The sequence below is a fragment of the Lineus longissimus genome, chromosome 1, assembly GCF_910592395.1.
Source record: "Lineus longissimus chromosome 1, tnLinLong1.2, whole genome shotgun sequence".
NCBI lineage: Eukaryota > Metazoa > Nemertea > Pilidiophora > Heteronemertea > Lineidae > Lineus > Lineus longissimus.
In genome coordinates, this window is record NC_088308.1 from 19,383,626 (window position 1) to 19,393,550 (window position 9,925).

Sequence of the window (9,925 nt, forward strand, 5' to 3'; positions counted from 1 at the left end):
TTGCAGAATTTGAAGAACTTCATCATATCATGGTAATGGTGAATGTTTGTGGGTATGATGGCCTTTACAATGGCCGAATTCTCTTTCAGTGTAAAACCAATATCACTGAAGAAAAAAAAGTGGCTATCTTCACATAATATGTGACTAAATGTCTAATAAAGCTGTTTGTCATGGTCATTCATGTATTTTGTTTCATCTTTCTTTCTGGTTCCCCGTGACTTATAGACAATTAGTAGTAAATGAATCAAGATACAGAAGGAATGTCTGATACCCTTAGGAAATCTGTTGTATTTACCGATGCTCTTGACGACTACAACATCATTCTGATACACAAAACGATCATTTTGTGTCATTCAAACTTACCTATGGAACACTTTTGCATGTTACTCCATTTGGGCTCAAACACAAGAGTATCCCTTTAATTTTCTAAAGGGAGAACTGAGTTAACAGCTCGGCCGCCAGGCGGCGCCCTGACCGATCCCGCGAGATCGCGCCGATCTCATGCCGCCATATTCAGTCTTTACTCTTGTGCTTCTACGAAGCACATCGTTTTTTCAAAGCTGCCGTGAATTCGATTTAAAACCAAATTCAACCAGCCAAGTCTAGACGATTTTTGGGTTCATTCACCTACGGAGTAGACCGCCAAACTAATCTTGGCATTAGTATTGTCCAGTCTATTTAATTATAGACATTTTCTTAGCTAGCTTAGTCGACCCGGCTCCATTATTTTGATCTTGGTAGGGTAGAGTTAAGTAGGCTATTCTCCGCTCTATTGTAATGAACAAGACTCAGATCCATTGCAATAGTGTTTAATTCAAGTAGGCATGTTTTCCTTTCCATTAATTATTGCGTCCTTTCTGGCCTACTTGGGGTTCCCAGTGTTTTTATTGTCATTGGTACCATTTTTTATATGGCGTACCCCTCCGACGGCATCCTTTGTCTCACCACAAAGGAATGCGTCTGGTGGCGGGAAACGGGCCGCGAAGACGCCTAAACCCTCTTCCGGTTCCGTTTCCGGGCATATAACCCGGAGGTCTAGCAAACCTCCCGCCACCACCCCTTCCGTCAGCCGAGTTCCGGTTCCGGCCGCGGCTGCGAAGGATGCGGGATCTGACATTATTAATGTCTGTGGTCCCAAGGGAGACTTACATCCAATAAGTCTCCAAGGGTTTAATATACCCCGGACCTCAGGGAACCTTCCGGTTCCCCTGTCGTCCGCTCCCCCGAGTACAAGCCCTTTGTACCCGCGGGAGCACCCTGCTTCCGGTCCGCCGATTGCAGTTCCGGTTACTGACGCGGGTTCCCGTTTTTCAGTAACCGAAGACTCTACTGGGGGTTTTTCTCAGTCTTTACTGCGAAATAACCCCAGTCCTCACGGACACAGTAGAGTAGGGCCGGACCTTATAACGCCACCTCCGAAACGCCATGCGTCTTCGGTAACAGCGTTTCCGCCCTCCGTACCTCCTTCTAAAAGGGCTTCCGGTAGCTCCATACCGGCGAAGGAGTTACGGGCATTTCCGGTTTCGGACTTCGTCCTACCGGAAATGCAGGCACCTTCCTACGTTGGCCAACCTCTTGGGTGGAACCAACCGGAAGTGCCACCCCCTCCTCGTAGCAGAGGCGTCGTTCCCATGGAACGAGCTACGCAGAGAGGACATCTGAACTCTAGTTCAGAATATGGGCAACTTCCGCTTCCGGAAGACCCATTCGCCCGCACATACGGCTTCCAGGGTTCGCTTATGCGCTCACCCTCGCCTCAACCGCCCGTCGTTGAGAGAAGCCGCACGTCGGGTCCGGAACCCGAGTCGGGACAGCAACTGTCCCAGCTCATCCAGATGGTAGCAGGTCTTTCTGATAGACTTAGCCATCTGGAGCAGGGTTCCGGTTCCTCTGGTGCGCCTGGTCCCATCGGATACCCACCATCCGACTCCTCTATTTTAGAGGAATTTTCTGAGAACGAGAGTTCTCAGCCAGGCTACCGCTCCCCCAATCAGGAGGAGCTGTCACCAGAGGAGGCCAGTATCCTGTCGGATATGAGGACACTCAGATCCTTGATCAGAGCGTACCTCCCGCAGGATCTGTGCCCTACCCCGCCGGAACTGCCAGCCTTGTCAACACCGACCTTTTCACTCTGGGGACAGGAAGTGGATCCCAATCCACAGGTTTCTCAAGGCTCCACTCGGGCACTTGAATTCCTTCCTCCCTCCCCGTCGGTGTTAGCAGTCTCTGAACTTTTGGAGCGTACAATCAGAGACTCACAAGGCGCCCACCAACGTACTTCCATCCCTGTCCTTCCGGCAGTCGGACCGGAAGCTTGGTGTAAACCGGGGAAGTTGTTCACGGCACAACTTCCTCCCGTTAGGCAGTACCGCGCTGACTATTATCGAGTCAGCTCGGCCGGCTGTCCAGCTGCAGCATCGACTTCCATATTAAAGGACGATGTACAGCTGGACCAACTCGTGCCTAGGGTGACTTCCTCCTCGGCTTACCGAGACCTTAGAGCACAAGAGGGTCTGGCCAAAAACACGTTAGCGGTGCTCTCCTACGCAGAGCACACTAACCTGGCCCTAGCCAGATCCCTAAAAGATAATGAGTCACTATCTGATGACACAAAATCGCTTGTGACATCCTTGTCACATTCGATTAGGCACGCTATTGCGCTGTCCGCCAAGACCGCAGCAAATAGCGTCCTACTCCGTAGAGACGCCGCACTGGGCTCTCTCAATGTCATCAGATCCCTCCAGCTGGAAGGGGCCTTAAGAACCGCTCCTATGGACGGTTCTTTCCTGTTCGCAGATTCTGTACAAGAGGCGGCTCAAGCACAGAAAGATTGGGACAAATTATATGCCCCCACTGCGACACAGAGGGCCAAGACCTCTCTACCTAACGCTAGAAAGATAGAGAGGCCCCAGCAGGCATCGGGTTCAATCCCGTACGCCAGGCAGGTCCTGCCTAGGCCTACCCCGCCTAGTCAGCCTGCTCCTGCTGGATCCTTCCGACGGGAAGCGGAGGGTCGCCGGACTGGAAAGAGGAAAAATACTTCCTCTAACCAGGGTGGATCCGGTCCGACTAAGCACTCCTTTCGCCCAAGGGGTGCTGGCCGGAAGAGGTGACTCCCCCCTCCTTTCTCCTCCCGGACGCAAAAAGGAGCCGACTCCGGTAGTCGGGGGCCGTCTGCAAAAATTTGCAGACATTTGGGACGATTGGTGCCCAAAGGGGTCCCCAGTCCCAAACATGTTGAGGTACGAAGTGAAACTAGATTTCAACCGTACCCCCCCGACTACCATATATCCAACCCCAGTTCAGCCACCGAAGGACCCAGTCAAGGCCTCTGCCCTCCAAGCAGAGGTCGCGACATTACTGGAGAAGCAAGCTATCCAGGTCCTTCAAGATCCATGCTCCCCCGGCTTTTACAGCCACGTTTTCTTGGTTCCCAAGAAAGCAGGGACATGGAGGCTGATCATAGACCTTTCCAGGTTAAACACCTTCTTGAATGTTCCTCATTTCAAGATGGAAACCACCAGGTCTATAGCAACGGCGATACAGCCCAACGATTGGGCGGTATCGATGGATTTAATGGATGCGTACTTACATGTACCGATCCATCCAGACTATCAACACTTCCTTCGATTCCATTACGAAGGAAAGACGTATCAATTCAGGGCCCTGCCGTTCGGTCTGGCATCGGCACCCCTAATTTTTACGATGATAGTCACAGCCTTCGTCGCTCCCTTTCACGTGATGGGGTTCAAGCTCCATCACTACCTAGACGATTGGCTACTCCGTTGCAAATCGCGGGAACTACTACTGCAACAACTTCAGGTTCTAAAGCAAAAAGTAGTTTCCGCAGGTTGGATTATCAACGAAACAAAGTCAGAATTCATACCATCCCAAGACTTCGTTTACGTTGGAGTTCGGTTCCTTACGGCCATAGGGAAAATGCTGCCCCCCCTAGACAGGATAAAGAAAATTCTTCATCTCGTCGCAGAATTCAGAGGAAGGACTCAAGCTCCCGCAAGGCGATGCTTGAGCCTTTTGGGACTTCTGAATTCGGCAGCAGACCAAATCCCCCTTGGCCGTCTATATATGCGTCCCATCCAGATGTTTCTAATGTCTCTATGGAAACCCCACAGGGACCCATTAGACAAGTTGGTATTGATACCTCAATACCTACTCAAGAACGTCTGGAACTTCTGGGAGTCGGAGACTCGTCTCCAAAGCGGTGTAGATCTTGCTCCACCGCCCCCAGAAGTGTCCCTGTTCACAGATGCTTCCCTACTAGGGTGGGGAGCACATCTGAACAACGGGGACATGTCCATAAGAGGTCTATGGACAAGGGAGGAGACCATTCTTCCAATAAATATATTGGAAATGAAGGCTGTCCTTCTTGCCGTGAGGGCTCTTTCCCTTCGCCTGAAGAATCGGAGAGTAACCCTGTTCTCCGACAATTCTACAGTAGTAGCATATGTCAGGAGACAGGGAGGCACAAAGTCCGGCATTCTTTGCCAGCTAACTTGGGAGCTTTACCATCTTTGTGCCGACCTTGGAGTATCGATATGTGCCAGACACATACCGGGCAATCGCAACATCCTTGCCGACGCCCTGTCCCGTCAGAACAAGCTAGTTCAGACAGAGTGGACACTCCATCAGGAGATTGTAGACGACCTTTGTCGCCTTTGGCAATCTCCGAAGGTAGATCTGTTCGCCACCAGGCTGAACAATCGCCTTCCCATCTATTACTCTCCACTTCCGGACGAAGAGGCCCTGGAAGTCGACAGCCTTACAGCCTCTTGGGTCGGGCTGAACGCATATGCGTTTCCCCCCCTCCCTCTCATCCAACCAGTCCTGAACAAGATCTTGACCAGCCATCCGGTGAGAATAACTCTCATCGCACCTTGCTGGCCAAATCAGGCCTGGTTCCCAGCCTTGCTGGAGCTCCTGATAGATCACCCCAGGAGTCTTCCTACTTGGAAGCACCTCCTGTGGCACCCCCTGGGGAGATGCTACCACCAGAACCCTGGATTTTTCAAGTTTCACGCCTGGAACTTATCCAGTTGCATCTCCACCAGAGAGGCTTTTCGGACATCGCTGTCAAGCGCATGTCCGCACCTCAAAGGGGGTCTACCCTTGATGTGTATCAAGGAAAGTGGTCTACCTTCACTTCCTGGTGCAGGGAGAACGGAGTTAATCCGATCTCTCCCTCTATATACAGATTAGTTGATTTCCTTATTGAATTATTCACGGAAAGACAACTATCTGTCACGGCTATAAAAGGGTACAAGTCCGCCATCGCTTCTACCCTCCGTGTTTTAAGCACCTGGGATCTTCGTTGGGAGGACCAAATAACCCCTCTTTTCAGAGGAATGTTATTAGAGCGTCCTAGACCGGTTCACAACACCCCTAAATGGGACCTTTCTGTTGTCCTTAAGGTGCTCATGAGGCATCCTTTTGAACCCATGTCTATTTCATCCATGAAATATCTGACACTCAAAACGGTCTTTCTAGTAGCCTTGGCTACCGCCCAACGGAGATCAGAGCTCCATGCACTTTCTTTTAAGAAGCTGGCTTTTAGAGAGGGAGGGGAGGTTATCCTGGCTTTTATACCAGGATTTCTGGCGAAGAACCAGGGACCGGCCGCCTCTCGGCCCCCGGTTACTATTCCCTCTCTGTCAGGAACGATCTCTTATGATCTTCCTGACAGAACTTTATGTCCCGTCAGGGCCCTAAAGTTCTACATAAATAGGACAAAACCTCCCGGTATCCGCCAGGGGAGAGAGCGTTTGTTTTTGTCCTATAAGGAGGGAAATAAACGAGAGATAGCGGCCGCCACTATTTCAAGGTGGATTGTGGAGACTATTCGTCTTTCCTACAACACCTTGAAGACTTCCTCTGATCTTCGTGCGCTAGCTAACATCTCAGCGCACGAAGTTAGAGCACTAGCCACCTCCTGGGCTAACTACCGAGGAGTTGCTCTTCAAGAAGTCGTTTCCGCTGCATGTTGGAGTAATCACTCCACATTCTCTCGTTTCTACCTACGAGACGTTTCTTCCCTCGTAGATGGCATGCACACAATCGGCCCGATTGTGTCTGCGGGGCATGTTGTTTGATCCTGGCTAGATCAAAAAAGGGGGGGGGAAGCCCGATTGAAGAGTCAAACGCGCATCTTGCGCCATTTTTGATATGCCCTATCTTCAACATCCAGGCAACCCCTAGTAGACTAGAAAGGACGCAATTTCTTATTGTTGTTTAGCAATAATTCATTCTACACCCTTCAACATGCCTTACTTGCTCTAAGCTCTGTTGCCGGAAAGAAGATGGTTTTATTACGCAATTCTAGCGCTTTCCGGAGAATGGGTCTATTACTCTCTATAATATGATTGTAATACCGAGATCAAAATACCGGTCCTCCGGTTCTCCCCATTTCTTTCCCCTGGCGGTCCTCCTTAGCTAATATGCCGGTGGTGCCTCCTGGATGGAACAACAGCTCAGCCTTAGGTAAGTCCTCGTTTCCCACCTCCAATAGGTTGCTGGGATTCGATGCAAAAGTGTTCCATAGGTAAGTTTGAATGACACAAAATGCCCATTTCCTTACAAGAAATGGCCATTTTGTTAGTTCATACTTACCTATGGAACACGGCCCTCCCGCCGTCCCCACAAACGGGACATACTCTTTATTAACGCTCAAGAGTAAAGACTAAATATGGCGGCATGAGATCGGCGCGATCTCGCGGGATCGGTCAGGGCGCCGCCTGGCGGCCGAGCTGTTAACTCAGTTCTCCCTTTAGAAAATTAAAGGGATACTCTTGTGTTTGAGCCCAAATGGAGTAACATGCAAAAGTGTTCCATAGGTAAGTATGAACTAACAAAATGGCCATTTCTTGTAAGGAAATGGGCATTTTTTCACCCAGCTGTCAATGGCATGAACAAGACCAACTGACAAAGATGTTCTATAAAAATGCCTGTGGCTGACAGATACATGGGTCATCTCACTAACTCGCTTCCCACACTTGATTTGCCAGAGTAACCGATCAAAGCTCGGAATAAAAGGTCATCATTCTTTGATGGTTAGGTTAGTCAGTGTGCTGGAATGCCCATCGATGTTGGAAAAAGTTGTGTCAACTAGATGCTTTCGTGCTTACAATGCTAATCCATGGGGAAGCTTTGGTGCCATTATCTTTAAAGGAAGAGTACACCAATTTTGCAAATGGATTGAGATTTTTTCATTCGAATTTTTAAAAATTTTTAAAATCTTTATGAATGAAAAAAGAAATAGGTATGGAAATTTTGTGGTGTAAGCATTGGCCATTCAGGCTGTCCATTTAGTACCTATATACAGTTTGTAATAGCAAATATATTGGTAATAGAGATGAGAGCACTTTATGAATGGCAAAGGATACCTGTGATTAACATTTCATTGTTTCTATTGTAAACAGAAAAAATGGCTTATAAACAAATAACCAAGTTAAGGTGACAATCTTCATTTGGCAAATGGCCATTAAGAAGAAATAAAAACACATATTTGTCATGAGGTGTTGGCGGGGATATCGTCAGCCATGTCTTTGTTTCAGATGTGAAGGACATTGATTTCAGGAAAGGTCTCTCGTGTTGTGACTATAGATTGTGTGTGACATTAAGGTTGTCTTTCCCTCCTTCGACTTTTTGCCAAGCCTTTAAGGGATTAGCAATAGGACATCTTTGATGTGTGGGGATAAATCCATTCACTGATGGAATCTACATGCTGATAAAAAAATATGCTGTCACTTTGATATTATGGCTGATGTGTGAATGTACAGAGGACTGTCGTAATGATTTACGTCATTAATGGGAATGCCTGTGGTGGAATCTCCCTTTGATTTCTTGAGTCTGTTTGATGACAGTTCTAAAATGTGTCATGTAAGTTCCTTGCTTAAGTTGTTTGAACTCCTGTTGTGAAAACTGCACAAGGATGATGTTGTTTGGAGGAAGACTGAGAGTATGTCATCTCAGTCGCTGTACTCCTGTTTTGAAAAATGGACAAAGAGGCTGGGTGGGGAAATCGCTTTGACTTCTGGAATCTGTTTGATGACAGTTAAGTGTGTCATGTTAGTCCTTTTGTGGTAGAACGCGTTGGAAACCACACAAAAATGACACACTGGATCACTTCTGTGTGGTTTGGGGGAATACCTCTGACTTTTGGAATCCTGATGATGATGAAAGTGGGTCATAATAAGTGACTGAGGAGATATAGTACCAAGGGTATAGTACTTTTGCCTTAGCTCTGGCATGGGTGATTCCTCAGCTTCTGGAATAAATTACATTTAAAGGGTCATATCATTGAAGAGTTTTGTTGACTTGATGATGAACCATCAGTTGTTTGAGAATGGGAAAGCATACATCCACTCAGCACACTTATGGTGATGCTTCTTTTACCTGTTGTGGTGTTCTACGAAGGTTTAACAGATGATCATGTTGTCAAGACTGATGTCCTTTCCAGCTGTCTTTGCTTGCCATTTGATCAACACGACAGAACCATCCAACTTCATCCGCTTATAGATGCAATCTTCTGGCACTCCTGGATCAGACACACCTGGTCACAGACATATAAACGGGTGTCCTTGACATTCTACTGGCTCACTTTGAGACAAGGTAAAAAGCCTCACATCATTCTCTTAAAGATGTAATCTTCCGACCCGTCTGGAGAAGACACACCTTATCACAGAAATAGAAAAACCTGGTATTTAATCAGTTGCTTGTTAAGGTGCTGTATTTAAATTCTAGTGGGTGTGCCTGTTCCTTCTCTGGTTTCCTGTTGTAAGACAGGGCCGATTTGCTTACCAGAACATGAATTATGCATTTCTCAAATCAGTATGATTACTGCCAGTTTTGTCATTCATTCCTTTGGGTGTGTTTCTTGAAGGTCACATTATTGATCGGTAAAGATATCAATTCTACGATTTGAATTCAGATTCATACTTCCTCAATTAATTCAGCCCGGAAATCATCATATCACTTCTTGCTTTATGAAAATCTCATTTCCCTGCCTGGTTTCGAATCCAAAGTTGTAATGGCCGATTTCATGTATAACGGACTAGTCATTTCCAGTTTCATGACAAAATCTGGCAGCAGGTTAAAGGTTTCTTTGAGCTGCACGCAACTTGTGCGCACCTTTCGATGAGTATTGTGATCAATGTATGTTTCACAAATGTTACATGTGACAAACGCAAAAACATTCACCGTGCTTTACACGCAACCAGTGTGTAAGCGGAAAGAGCTTACGCGGAACTAGAACGAAGGTCGCCAAGCAGAGGCATGTCAATTGTAACTGCGAATGTACTTTGAAATGCATGATGTGGGCATCAATTTCATCGTTGGCGGAAATGATACCAATTCAGCCTCCCTATAATCTTGACTATGATTTCAGTTTCAAGTCTTTTGATATGTAACCTAATAGAAAATAGCGAATGATACAGCATTAAAAATCACATCCTGACAGCTTGAACAGTACAACTAATGATGTTTAAGAGTGGGTAGTCGCCTTATGAAATGGCATTGGGGTGCATTTAATCGTATTCACTATAATCAGCTCAAATAAGACCAAATAAGTTCAAATAAGAAGTTTGAGCTGGGTGAGGATGCTCACTTGTAATAGAAAATAGCGAATGATACAGCATTAAAAATCACATCCTGACAGCTTGAACAGTACAACTAATGATGTTTAAGAGTGGGTAGTCACCTTATGAAATTGCATTGGGGTGCATTTAATCGTATTCACTATAATCAGCAAGTTCAAATAAGAAGTTTGAGCTGGGTGAGGATGCTCAGTTGGAATAAGACACGTAATAGAAAATAGCGAATGATACAGCAATAAAAATCACATCCTGAAAGCTTGAACAGTACAACTGATGAATGTTTAAGAGTGGGTAGTCGCCTTATGAAATTGCATTGG